The sequence below is a fragment of the Perognathus longimembris genome, chromosome 5 (assembly GCF_023159225.1).
Source record: "Perognathus longimembris pacificus isolate PPM17 chromosome 5, ASM2315922v1, whole genome shotgun sequence".
Classification (NCBI taxonomy): domain Eukaryota; kingdom Metazoa; phylum Chordata; class Mammalia; order Rodentia; family Heteromyidae; genus Perognathus; species Perognathus longimembris.
This window is the reverse complement of record NC_063165.1, coordinates 10,250,525-10,263,353: the sequence shown is the minus strand read 5'-3', so window position 1 is coordinate 10,263,353 and position 12,829 is coordinate 10,250,525. Positions and strand designations below refer to the sequence as shown.

Here is a 12,829-nt window from a genome sequence, read left to right as displayed (position 1 = left end):
TTCACCGTGGGCGTAGTAATGCTGCCAGATGCTTCCTACACAATTCTGGATGTGTAGTCCAAGAAACATAATGGCTTTGCCCATTGGTGAGTGCAAAGGCAAGATGCACAGGCAAACCAGACAAAAGGGTGAAGAAAGATTAGTCACGCCACTTGGGAATAAGTCCCAAAGCAAAAACTCCCAAAGGGACTGTATTAGGGAAATCATGCATATTAATGAAATTATAACGAGAAGAGTTTACCACCAGAGCACACTCCTAGTGGTTTTCTGCAGAAGTCCTTATCAGAGACCAACACACGACTGGGAGGTTTAAAGGCACAGCTTGCCTTCCCCTCCGGAAAGCTGGCAACTCTGCCAGCTTGACCTGTTTGTCTCTTTCAGCCAGCCTCTACCACCTTTCAAACTTGAGCTGAGGCCACGTCGCGAGAAAGCCAGGCAGGCGCTCCACGGAGGGGGTTCCGAAGCAGCCCCGGTAGGGTCTCCGGGGCAGGGCACGCTTCCTGTGGGTGGGCTCGGAGGGCACGCGGTAAGCTGGGGCCCGGTGCGGGGGTCCGGCCACGCCTGGCGCGCAGCGGAGGCAGTCGGCCTTTTCCTTCCAGCCTTCGGCAGAAGCGCGGGTCGGTGGGGCCCCGCAGCGGCGGGTGGCGGGTGCGTGGCACCGTGCGCACAGGTGGGACCCGGGCGCCGCAGAAGCCCGGGTCGCGCGGGTGGCGGGAGCGCGTACCCCGCCTCCAGGGGGCGTGGCCACACCGCGAGGGGGGGACGGGACCGTGCCGGAGGGGCGTGGCCTCGGCTGGGCGGGGCTTCGGCTCGGGGAGGCGCGGGCGGGCCACGGCGGGCGGCGGGGGCCGGGCGGAGGGGAGGGGACAGCGCGGCCGGCCGCGCGGAGGGAGTGAGTCACCTGACCGCTGCCCGCGCCGCCCGGAGCTCGCAGGCTGCCGTCAGTCTGGCCTCGCCACCGCGTCTCGGCTGGGTGAGTGGCTCGGTCGTCCTGTCCGCCCTTCCGTCCCGGGGCGAGTCAGCAGGCAGGGGTGGCGTCCCGGGGGGCAGCGGTGGGGGTGCGCTGCGCCCGGGTCCCACGGCTGGCGGCGGAGGGACCACGGGGGGCGCTGGTTCTCGATCGGGGAGTGGGCGCAGCCCCGGTTCCTAGAAGCGGCCGCGTTCGCCGCCGGAAGGGGCGACCCGCGGCGGGGTGGCTGGCAGCCCGGACCCGCGCCCTTGTTTACCCGCCGCCGCGCGGTACTTTACCCTCGGGGGCGCGGGGCAAACCGCCGGGTGCGGGCCGGGCGGCGGGGTTCCGGGCGCCCCACGCCCGCCTGCCGGGTCTCGGGCCCGATCCACTCCCCCCCCCCTTCCCGCCCCCCGGCCCGCCCGAGGCTGACACATCAGCACCGCCCTGGCGGCGGCCCGGGCCGGGTGTCGACCCGCGTCCCCCCTCCGCCGGCCCCTGCGCCCAGCCCCGGGGGATAATCACGCCGGGCAGGCCGAGATCGTGTGTGGATCCAGCGAGGATGGTGCTTCATTTTGAGGGGCGGGGGCGAGGGGATGGACCTGAGTCTCCCTCGCCCCCCCGTCCCCCCCCCCCCGTCAGCCTTCCCCTGTACCCCCCGGCTTGTCTTTGTTGGAGTTTTGCCCACACATGGTAATTAAGACTCACAACACGGTACGGGGCCGAGAGTGGGTGTTGATGGCCGAAGATCCAGCGTGGGGGGGTTGGGGGAGGCTCGGGGTCGGGCGATCGCGAAGCCTCGCCTTCCCCATTCCTACCCGGCGCGGTTCGGTGTCCCCGAGATAGAATCGCGCCCCAACGCTTTCTTTCCCCCTTCTCTCCCCCCCACCCCCCCACCCCCCGGCGGTGCTAACTTGGGCTGAGTCAAGGTAGACTGGAGTAGGAACTGTGAAAGAACGCGAGTGGGGAAAGCCAGCCACACGTCATACTTGGAAGAAAGAACAAAGACTGTTTTCGTCGGGTGCATTTGGAGTGCTTTTATTCAGGCGGTGCCACCGCTAGGTCTTTGTTCGGGAATCTGGACACATTTCTTTTCTTTTTTTTAAAATCCCATTAATGTGCAGTTCGGAAAGAGCCAGATGCTGAGCCCCGGGTGCGCACACTGCTCGGTCCCCTAATAGAAAAGAGAAAGAGGTGTGGGGCCGGCCTCTTCCTCCCGCTCTTGGGGTGGTGGTAGTGTTGCAAGGCTGGTGCTGGAGTTGCCACTTCTGCCTTTGGATCTCTTATAGAGACGCCTGGGGGTGGGGTTGGGGGGGCGGGGGGGGGAGAGAAAGGGGCTCTTGGTGAGTCAGTTTGATTGCACGGTGGTGGTGTCCTATGGTTTAACCTAAGCGTCCATCGGGTGGTTCACCATTGTGCAGCCAGCCGGCTGCGGGGTTGGGTAACAAGGTAGGGTGACTCTTTAAAAAAGTTGTGTTGCTGAGTCATTCACCCCAGACCGAGAGGTAATTAGGAACAGCCAGTGCCAGATCGTTCATCACATGCCTCCACTTTAAAAGGCCGAGGAGCACGGCCGGCCGAGGGGCTGCTTCCGCAGGCTGTTTTGATATACAGGTACTCAGGAGGTGAAGTGTCAGGGCTCTCTCTCTCAGGCGTGGGGGAGCAGCTTGGAGGTGCTGTTTAAATCCCGATCGGCCCCCTGCAGGATCATAAAATAGACTTGTGCTGGGGAAAGCTAGAAGGAGGGGAGAAATTTGCTGCCTGCTGTCAGTCACCCAGCCCAGCAACTTTGTTACCGAAATCCCAGCCACTCTTGACTCAGTTGATTGTTTCTTTTTTTTTTCCCCCCCCTTTTTGTTGTTGTTGCAAGTTTGTTGTTCATCTGGGGCTAATCCACTTAAAAACGAGCTATGTTTGTTATTCATGGAAATGTCTTCTTGAATCCACAAAAGGTTGTTTTTTTTTTTTTTATCCCATTTGTGGTTTTTTTTTTTTTTTTTTTCTTGGCCTTTGGGCTTTGGTGAATACCTAGGTAGTTTGGTGTCTAAGAAAATGTGAATGGAATTAGCAGGTCTCTTAAGGTTAGAAAACTGAAAAAATAAATATTTGTCTTACTCTCTTGAGCCTCTGTGCTGAAGTCTTTGCACCTCTGGCCCTTGCATTTTTGCTTTAAAAATGAGCACATACTTCCTTTTAAAACTTTATGGCAAGGTGATGTACAGAGGGGTTACAGTTAAGTGGCAGGTAATGAGTACATTTCTTTTTGAACAGTGTCACCCCTCTCCCTTATTTTCCTCCCATTTTTTTTCTTCCGAACCTCCCATCTCCCCCTAAGTTGTATAGTTCATTTTGAACATAGATGAGCACATACTTATACAAACCAGTCCTCTATTCAAAGTTTAGACATAGGAAATGGTGTGTGTGCACGCACGTGTGTGTGCACACTTATGCAGGCGCAGGCATGTATACAGAATATCTGGCTTCTTAATTTTTGCCCCACAACAACAATAAATGATTCTTATTGATGGTAGGTACGTAGTTCCTTTAAATATCTTGTAATAGAAAAAAAAAGAAGCAATAACTCTTGCTTTAGGTTTGGGACTAGGAAGAGATTAGCAATCACCTTTTTTTCCCAAGTGTACTTGGATCTCTAAGGTGGTGTACCAGATCTTTTTTTTTTTTTATTTTTTGCCAGTCCTGGGGCTTGGACTCAGGGCCTGAGCACTGTCCCTGGCTTCTTTTTTGCTCAAGGCTAGCACTCTGCCACTTGAGCCACAGCGCCACTTCTGGTTGTTTTCTGTATATGTGGTGCTGGGGAATCGAACCCAGGGCCTCATGTACACTAGGCAAGCACTCTTGCTACTAGGCCATATCCCCAGCTCGTACCAGATCTTTTATGTAAAATAAGGAAAATGAAAAGCTTAAGGATACAGATTAAAAACAAGGTTTGCATATTAAATAATATGGGTATATGTCCTTCATACTTTCTCTGTTAGGAAATATAAAAAGACTGTGAAAAGTAATATGCTGTTTTCCAGGACTGATTAAAAAAAAAACAAACCACTCCCTTAAAACAAGCTCAACTTTTTAAAAGACATTTGGTTTAGAGCTACACTTATTTCAGGATATTTTGTAACACTTATCTATATGTAGTTCTATTTTTAGTGTATTTTAAAGATTAGGACATTCACTATAAGTACTTTTCCTATTAAATTTGAAAATTTTAGTGTTATTATAATGGTGATATACAGAGGGGTTACAGTTAACATAAGTCAGGTAAAGAGCGCATTTGTTTTTGGACAACGTGGTCACCCCTTCCCTCATTCTCACATTTTTGAAGGCAGGAATAGGAAGTAAGTACAGTACATCTAGCTACATTTTATACTTCACTATTTTGAATTTGTAATAAACCTATCAGCAGGCTTACTTTATGTGTTTTTAAGTGTAGCAGAGAAGGTGTAATTGGAACATTTGAAGATAATTTACACATTGCAGTGTAATAGGTATATAACTTCTTAAGTGTTGTTACTTCTTAAAAGCCTGTTGCCTGCTTGCCTCCCACCCTGCCTGCCTCCCTTCTCTTCTTTTGGCCATGTGTATACATACCCAAATGACAACTAATATGACTAGGACTTCAACAATTGTCTTAGGAAGTAGCATTTATTAGAAAAAAATTGATCTCCGAGGAGTGCTGGGCGCAGGGGTGGTGAATATTTGCCATCCAGTCAAATCTCCTGTGCGCTGTGAGGTCTGCCTGTACACCCTTACTGTAACAATACCAGTCGCAAGACCGTGTACAGTGACCAAGTGCCATTATAAATGACAGCATTTATGTTTTAGGAACACCCCCTCCCCTTTCAGTTTTCTGAGGCATATTCTACTCATGGGAGAATTGCTTTTCCTAGTGATTCTATAGAATGGAGGGTTTGTGCTGTGTGGTAGAATAAACACTTTATATGATTATTTTGGTTAAGTATAATGCCAAATATGGTAATCTACCAATGCCCAAGGTATGGGTAATTTAAGTTCTATTTGCTAGAACCTGGGCTCCTTGGAGACAGTGAACATTTCAGGGTGGCAGGTAAAAAGATTGATTTACATCCCCACCAGGCCTGTGCTCCTGTCTTACACAGAGCTGAGAAGTACCAGAGCTGAAGCTGTGGTTTGGTTCTTGTACACTTGACAGAGAAACAGTTTAGTGGTTTGAAGTAGGGGCCAGGCAGCTGAAGGTCAACTTCTGCTGGGTCACCCACTTCTGTCCCCTTAGGCAAGCTTTTCTGCCTGGTGGCCATTGTCTCTTGCCTTCTCCTAAGTCGTGGGGATGGTTATAAGTGACCGTGGATCATGGCCGGCTATAAGGATTCAATGCGTTCACTAACGTGAGGTCACCAGTTAGAACAGTGCAGACTTTATTTGAATTCTTGCTAAATATTAGGTGCTGTTTTCTGCGGTCCATGATGAGGGACTTGCTCACTTACACACAGTGGGACATGTGGTCCTTGACAAATGAGAATGAGGAGTTCAGGCAGCAGACCCCCTGCTGCTGGAAAAACGGAAGTGAGTGTTGTAATGAGAACTTAGCACCATGTCCCACACACTCTGCTTCCGAGGGCAAGGAGCTCAGGAACAGCTTTTATGTAAATGCGCCTATCAGTCTCAGCAGAGCTCCCCCGGTCCCCCCAGCAGATTGTTCCTAGTCATTGCCAGTTAATTGAAACTGGTGTGTGAGTTTGTGTGTATGTACATGTGTGCTGGGACTGAGGCTTGAACTCAGGGCCTGGGTGCTGTCCCTGAGCTTTATTCCCAGCACTTGAGCCACAGCTGTCCCTGAGCTTTATTCCCAGCACTTGAGCCACAGCTCCACTTTTGATATTGGCCTGCTTTATTAGAAGAGTCTCTTGGACTTTCCTGCCCCAGCTGGCTTCGAACCATGATCCTTAGATATCATCTTCCTGAATAGCTATGTTTATACTCATGAGCTATTGACACCTGGCTTCTCTCCCTGCAGCTGCTGCTCTCCTCTTCCCCTTTTTAGGGTGTTGTCCCTGGACTCCTTTTGCTCAAGGCTAGTGCTCTACCATTTGAGCCACAGCTTTACCTCTTTCTGGTAGTTAGTTGGAGATAAGAGTCTCACGGACTTTCCTGCCTAGTCTGGCTTTGAACCATGATCCTTAAATCTCAGGCTGCTGAGTAGCTCGGATTGTAGGTTGTGAGCCACCAGTGCCTGGCTCTCTCCTTGCTTCTAGATGCTAGAATGGAACTCATCCCTCAGTTCTTATTCTGGGCTTCATTTAGTTTATCGGAATGAGTATTCAGCCCCATAAGTTTCTTTCTCTTAAGAATTCCCTATGAAAATTGTTCAAAAGAGTGGGATTTTTTTTTTTTGTAATAAAGCAATTATTTGCATTTCTACTTGGTAAATTTATTCTCAGTTGTTTGTTAGTTTTTAGATTGATCAGTCATAATAGACAGCTGGTGCTTTTGACCAAAGAAGGTAGACTTTTCAGGGCCCAGTTGAAGGAATGGAAATACCTACCCCTCTGCCCCCCTGATTTCTGCTATGATAGTCTCTGTCCCTCCTGTGCAAGGACCAGGGTGTTTTGAAGTTAATTCAGTGCAGTGACTTATTCATCTTTTATGGAGTTGGCCATAAAATGTGTAGCTGTAAAATACTTATTAACATTTTTAATATACTTATGAGGTTTGTCATTTCATAGTAAGTTGATTTTGGTAAGGTCAGTAATTTTATTAGTGCATATTTTATATTTAGATGTTACTTTTAGAAATGAAAAGCTATCATCACAGATCTAGGCCAGGTGACTCTGCAAAGAACCCAGTCTCTTTAATTGCTGTGGTTTCTATGGAGTGTTCTCACCATGGATCATGATTCTGTCCTGCACAAGAATATAATTACAGTTAGAAAAGGAAAATAAGCTAATTGCTTTTTTTGGGGGGTTGGTATTGGAATATGATCTCAGGGCTTTCCACTTGCTAGGCAGGTGCTTTCCAGAGAGCCATGCCTCCAGACCCTTTGTCTTTAGTTATTTTTCAGTGTCTTGTGCTATTTGCCTGGCTATCTCTTAACTTTTGATTCGCTTAGTTCTGCTTTTTAACAAGGTAGCTGGGATTAAAGATGTACATCATCATACCCTGCTTGATTGTTGAGATAGACTCTTGATGACTTTGGGACTAATTATGTGTGTGTGCATGCATGCGTGACATTGAGAGAGAGAAAGAGAGAGAGAGAGAGACAGAGACAGAGACAGACAGAGAGAGAAAGTTGTGGTGCTTTAACTCTGGGCTTGGGCTCTGTCCCTGAGCTCTTAGTTCAAAGCCAGCACTCTACCATTTAAGCCACAGCGCCACTTCTGGTTTTCTGGTGGTTGAGTGGAGATAAGAGCCTCACAGACTTTCCTGCCTGGGCTGGTTTTGAACCACAACCTCAGATCTCAGCCTCCTGTGTAGCTAGGCTTACAGGCCTGAGCCCCCAGTGCCTGGCTCTAGAACTAATATTAAACCTCAGTTCTCCTGATTGCTTCCTCCACAACAGCTTGTGATCCATTGTGCTTGTATCTGTTGGCTCTGTTAATTTATTCTTTTTCTGCATGAACAACACTTATAAGTAGAAAACCTTCTTCCCTGCCTGCTCGTGTTCTTTACAGACATGCCTTCAGTTCCAGCTGTACAGAGAAATCAAAGTGATGCCAGTTGAGGTTGAATCAGTTTTCCTGTGTGTGTGTGTGTGTGCGTGTGTGTGCGTGTGTGTGCGCACACGCTCCCGTGCTCATGCGTGCGAGTGTGCCAGTTCTGGGGCTTAAACTCAGGGCATGGACACTGCTCCTGAGCATTTTTTTTTTGTTCAAGGCTGGTGCTCTATCACTTAAGCCACAGCTTTACTTCTAAGCTATTCAATAGTTAATTGTAGATGAAGAGTCACATACTTACCTGGCTAGGCTGGCTTTGAACCTTGATCCTCAGATCTCAGCTTCTTGAATAGTTGGAATTATAGGCAGGAGCCACTGGTACCCAGCTTCAGGTTCCCTTCTTAATGATCCCTTTGAGGTAAAGGGCTGTCACAAGTTCTGATCAAGCTCTATCTATAGCTTGTGGAGTTGTATAGAAAGGCCTGGGACTCTGTGGGCATGCACTAGCCTATGTGTTCTAGGCCCCAGGTGGCCCACACACCTTTTCTTCTCCAAAGCAGCAGTCATTCATGGCACCGAAGTTCAGATGCTGAGCCATGTGCTCCTCCACCCAGCCCTAGCCTGCTCCTCTTCCTTGAGCATGCTCAGAACTTCTGGTCAGCCTGAAGAGTGAAGACTCATTGTGGTTCACTCCTGGCTGAGAGCTCTCTTATCTTCTTATGCTTTCTGCTCTCTCCCCAAACCCTCAATCCCAACGTTTGCTCGATGGAGATAAGTAGGCCAAGTTCATTTCAACATTTGTGGCATGCCTGCTTTTTAGGTAATGGGTTTATTTTTAACAAACAAAATAAATATTTACCTGTGAATGGCTTTCGATGGGGAATTCTCTAGGAGCTGGAAGTACAGAATGTTCTCTGAGTTACATGTTGTGGAGCTCTAGAAAATTGCCAAAGCCTTGAATGTTGAGATGGTCATGTAGTTTAGTGGGGGAAACAACTTGTGTTGGCAATTCTTTGTGCTCATATATAGATGCACTCATCCCCCCAAAGTCCTATAGTTACAGTCATCTTTGTGTAAATTTATGTGTATGTATAGATGTGCATATGCATGAGTGTATTTATTTATTTTGTCTGAGACCAGGGCTCCAACTCAGTGTCTGACATTTGCACTCATTGGCTGGTGCTCTACTACCCGAGCCATGCCTCCAACCCATAAAGGTTAGTTATTTTCTTTTTTTCTTTTTTGCCCAAGACCAGGATTTGCTATTTGCTGCATGCTTTATTTAACTCACTGGCTGGCACTCTACTACAAGAGCCATGCCTCCAACCTGAGTGTTTTTAAAGACTACAAGTGAACAAAAAAAAATGGGATACTTTGCTTTTTGAGCTTTACTTATCCCACTCAACATGATCTCTAGTTTAATCTTCTTTTTCCTGCAAATTTCATTTTTCTTTCTGTTGGTGTAATATTCCATGGTATGTGAGATATATATGTATGCACTATATATATGTATATGGGTATATGTGTGTGGATATATATACTTACATATATATGCACATATATAGATAGATAGATATAGATAGATAGATAGATAGATAGATAGATAGATTTTTGGCCAGGCTTGGGCTTGGCCTCAGATCCTGAGCACTGTCCCTGGCTTCTTTTTGCTCAAGGCTAGCACTCTGTAACTTGAGCCACAGCGCCACTTCTGGCCATATATATATATATATATATATATGGCCCTGTGTGTGTGTGTGTGGTGTGTGTGTGTGTGTGTGTGGGGGCATGGAGGAATTGAACCCAGGGCTTCATGTACACGAGGCAAGCACTCTTGCCACTAATCCATATTCCTAGCCCCTGCATTATATGTTATAGATCAAATCGATTTGTGTGTTCTTGGGCAGCTTGAACAGAGCTGCACTACATGTGGGCATGCAGGTGTATTTCTTGTGCACTCAGTCTCTTTTGCTTGAGTGCTGTGAGCAGGTCATAGAGTAGGTCTTTTTTTAGTTTTTGACATTTCTTTCGAAAAGCTTTGCAGTAAAGAAGAATAAAGTAGGAGGAAACAGGTTTTTAGTAGGGGAAAGTTGTCAGAAAGAGGTGTGTGTGTGTGTGTGTGCGTGTGTGTGTGTGTGTGTGTGTGTGTGTTGAAGAATCTGGTCAGTTGAGGAAGGTTGAAGATAAAGGCAGCATTCTTGTTTTGTCCTTGCCTGGTTTCTCTTATAATTGCAAGATGGCAGCCACAGGTTCTCTTATGATAATCAAGTCATATAGCCAGGTCACATAAATTATTTACAAATGGAAACTGTACATTCTGCCAAAAATGTTTACATATAGTAGGAATATGTTTCTTCCAGTCCAGTAACCAATTCTATCTCTGCCATACTTTCAGGGCAGAAGGAACAGAACCCAGCCTGGTGGCTGGGTGGGGTCCACGTGGAAGGCCCCAGGTGTTTTGTCTTTTGGAAGGCCTGCCGGTGTCAGCCCTGAGGTCAGCCCGGCTGCAGCAGCATTTGGTTTGGTTCAGTGTTGGTTTATGGGTCCAGGCTCTTGAGAAGCCACATCCTGGGGTTGGAGATAGAGGGAGGGTGTCCCTTCTCTCCTTACTCATCCTCTACCATATCGCTCTTTTTTGCTTTCTTTTTCAGATAGGGTCTCAAGTTGTTTCCACCTTGGGAGTCAACTTTGGACTACAATCCTCCTACCTATACCTTCCACCTGTCTTGGATCATAGCTTTGCACCACTGTGCCCAGGGTATTTGTTGAGATGGGGGCTTAGTAGTCTTGTGCCTGGGCTAGCCTTGAATCCTCCTCCTCTCTGCCTTTAAGTAGCTTGACTTTTTTTTTGGTCAGTCATGGGGTTTGAATTCTGGGCCTGGGCACTGTTCTGAGCTCTTAAGCTCAACACTAGCGCTCTACCACTTGAGCCACACTGCCACTTCTGGTTTTCTGGTGGTCAATTGGTGATAAGAGTACCATGGCCTTTCCTGCCTAGGCTGGCTTTGAACTATGATCCCCAGATCTCAGCCTCCTGAGTAGCTAATATTACAGGTCTGAACCACCAGTGCCCGGCTAGCTTCACTTTTATACTTCATTCTTGGTCCTTCTTTAGTGTCACAGGTCTGGGCATTGTGTGTGCAGTATACAAAGCAAACAAATAGGTTAATGCATAAATACATTAAACTCACAAAATAGAAATCAATTGCTAGTAATTGAATGTGTTTGAGAGAAACAAGACACAGAGAAATGAGCAGTACAGGCTTCAGAAGTGGTTTTAATGTTTATTAAATAAAGACTAGTATTGCCTAAGGTAGTAATTGTTGCTGTAATGTTTACCTACTCAGTTGTTCCTCAAATAGTATTTCAACTGAGATATACTTCAGCTTTCTCTACCTACCTACCTATCTATCTATCTATCTATCTACCTACCTACCTACCTACCTACCTACCTACCTACCTAGTCTGTTCTAGAGCTTAGGGCTTGGGTGCTGTTCCTAAGCCTTTGTGCTCAAGACTGTACCACTTGAGCTTCAGCTCCACTTCCAGCTTTTGGGGGGTGGCTAATTGTCTATGGCTAGTGTGTGTGTGTGTGTGTGTGTGTGTGTGTGTGTGTGCGTGCGCATGTCCACATGTGCACACACACAAGTACCAGGCCTTGAACTCAGGGTGTCAAGCTCTTTCTTGGCTTCTTTGCTTGTGGCTGGTACTCTACCATGAGTGGTAGTGTGGATCACTTGAGCACCAATCCAGTTGGAAATAAAAGTTTTGGATCATAGAATTTTTAGAGCTTAGACACAAAATGAGGTGCGTGTGAAGAAATTTTAATTTGGGGGAGAAAGGACACTTGCAATTCTGTATTGAAAGTAACTTTCAGTGAAGTTTCAGTTGACATTCCTTCCCTCTTGAGCTTTCTATATGCTGTGTGTTAGCTTCAACTTTTTTTTGGAGGGTGAGGGTGATACTGAGATTTGAACTCAGTGTTTTGCACTTCCTGGGAGACGTTACCTTCAGCTCTTTTGGTTTTTAGGTTAAAAAATTTTTTTAACCTTTTTGCCATCTATGCCTCCTCTCAAACTAAGATCCTCTTCCCTCTTCCTTCATAGCTGGGATCATAGGTATGTATAACCATACCTAGCTTATTTATTGAGATGGGGCTTGGTATATTTTTGCCTGGTCTGGCTTTGAAGCACAATCCTCCTATTGTTGACCTTTTGAGTAAGTCAGATTATAGGCGTGAGCCACCACCCTACCTAGACACTTTTAAGTTGGCATAGTTTAGTGATAGGTCCTTCCCCACCCCCCCACCTCGCTTTGTAGAATTGTTTAAAAAATAGTTATTATAAAGGTGATATACAGAGGGTAACCCCTCTGTACAGTCTTATAAATCAGGTAAAGAGAACATTTATTTTTGGACAATGTCACTCCTTCTCTCGCTGTCTCCCAATTTTCCCCTCTTGTCCCCACCCACAAATTGTGTAGTTCATTTTCACCAGGTAGATTCCCTTTAATGTATATGAGGTTTGTTATGTAATCTAACTAGTATCAACTAAAAGTTAATACTCAGTGGAAATTAGCTATTTTATCCGTGTCATTTGTGTGTGTGTGTGTGTGTGTGTGTGTGTGCGTGTACCAGCATTGGAGCTTGAACTAAGGGCCTATGCCCTTTGCCTTTGCTCAAGGCTGGTGCTACCCCTTGAGCCACAGTGCCATTTCCAGCTTTTTGCTGGTTAGCTGGAGACAAGAATCTCACCCTTTTCAGCTTTGGCTAGCCTCCAACTATGATCGTCAGATCTCCGCCTCATCAATAGCTGGGATTACAGTGCCTGGCCCAAAGTGCTAATTTAAGGATCCCCCAATCCTCCTCTATCCCTTCTTACTCCTGCCCTGCTCTCACATGCCCCTGGAGTGATGTAGCAGGACTGAAATCCACCCTTTGGATCTCTGTTAACCTTTGAGTTACTGCCCCCTGTCAAGAGCTTGAGTTCCCTTATCTCTAGGAGAGGCAGCTCACCCCAGATGAGGCGCTCCATTGCCTCTGACCTTCCTCAGCTCTGTGAGATTAGGAATTATCTCAGGCCTGTATACATCATGTGATGCTTCACGTGCCCCCACATCTGGAGCATGCGCAGCCCCAAACGTGGAGCGAGCAGAGGATGCAGCCTTGGGCTCTCCTTCCATTAGAGGTTTGCAAGAGAGGAAAGGAAGTTGGTTTGGCTTGCTGGCCAGGTGTGTGTGG

The 12,829-nt window shown here is 47.3% G+C and overlaps 1 protein-coding gene across 1 annotated transcript in view; it reads left to right on the top strand.

Moving 5' to 3' along the window:
• Positions 1 to 844: 844 nt before the first annotated feature.
• Bach1 (BTB domain and CNC homolog 1) overlaps positions 845 to 12,829 on the top strand; it is a 34,812-nt gene continuing 22,827 nt past the window's right edge. Inside the window, exon 1 of the mRNA XM_048346349.1 lies at positions 845 to 973. The gene's annotated coding sequence lies outside the window, so the exon portion shown is untranslated. The remainder of the gene's footprint in view (positions 974 to 12,829) is intronic.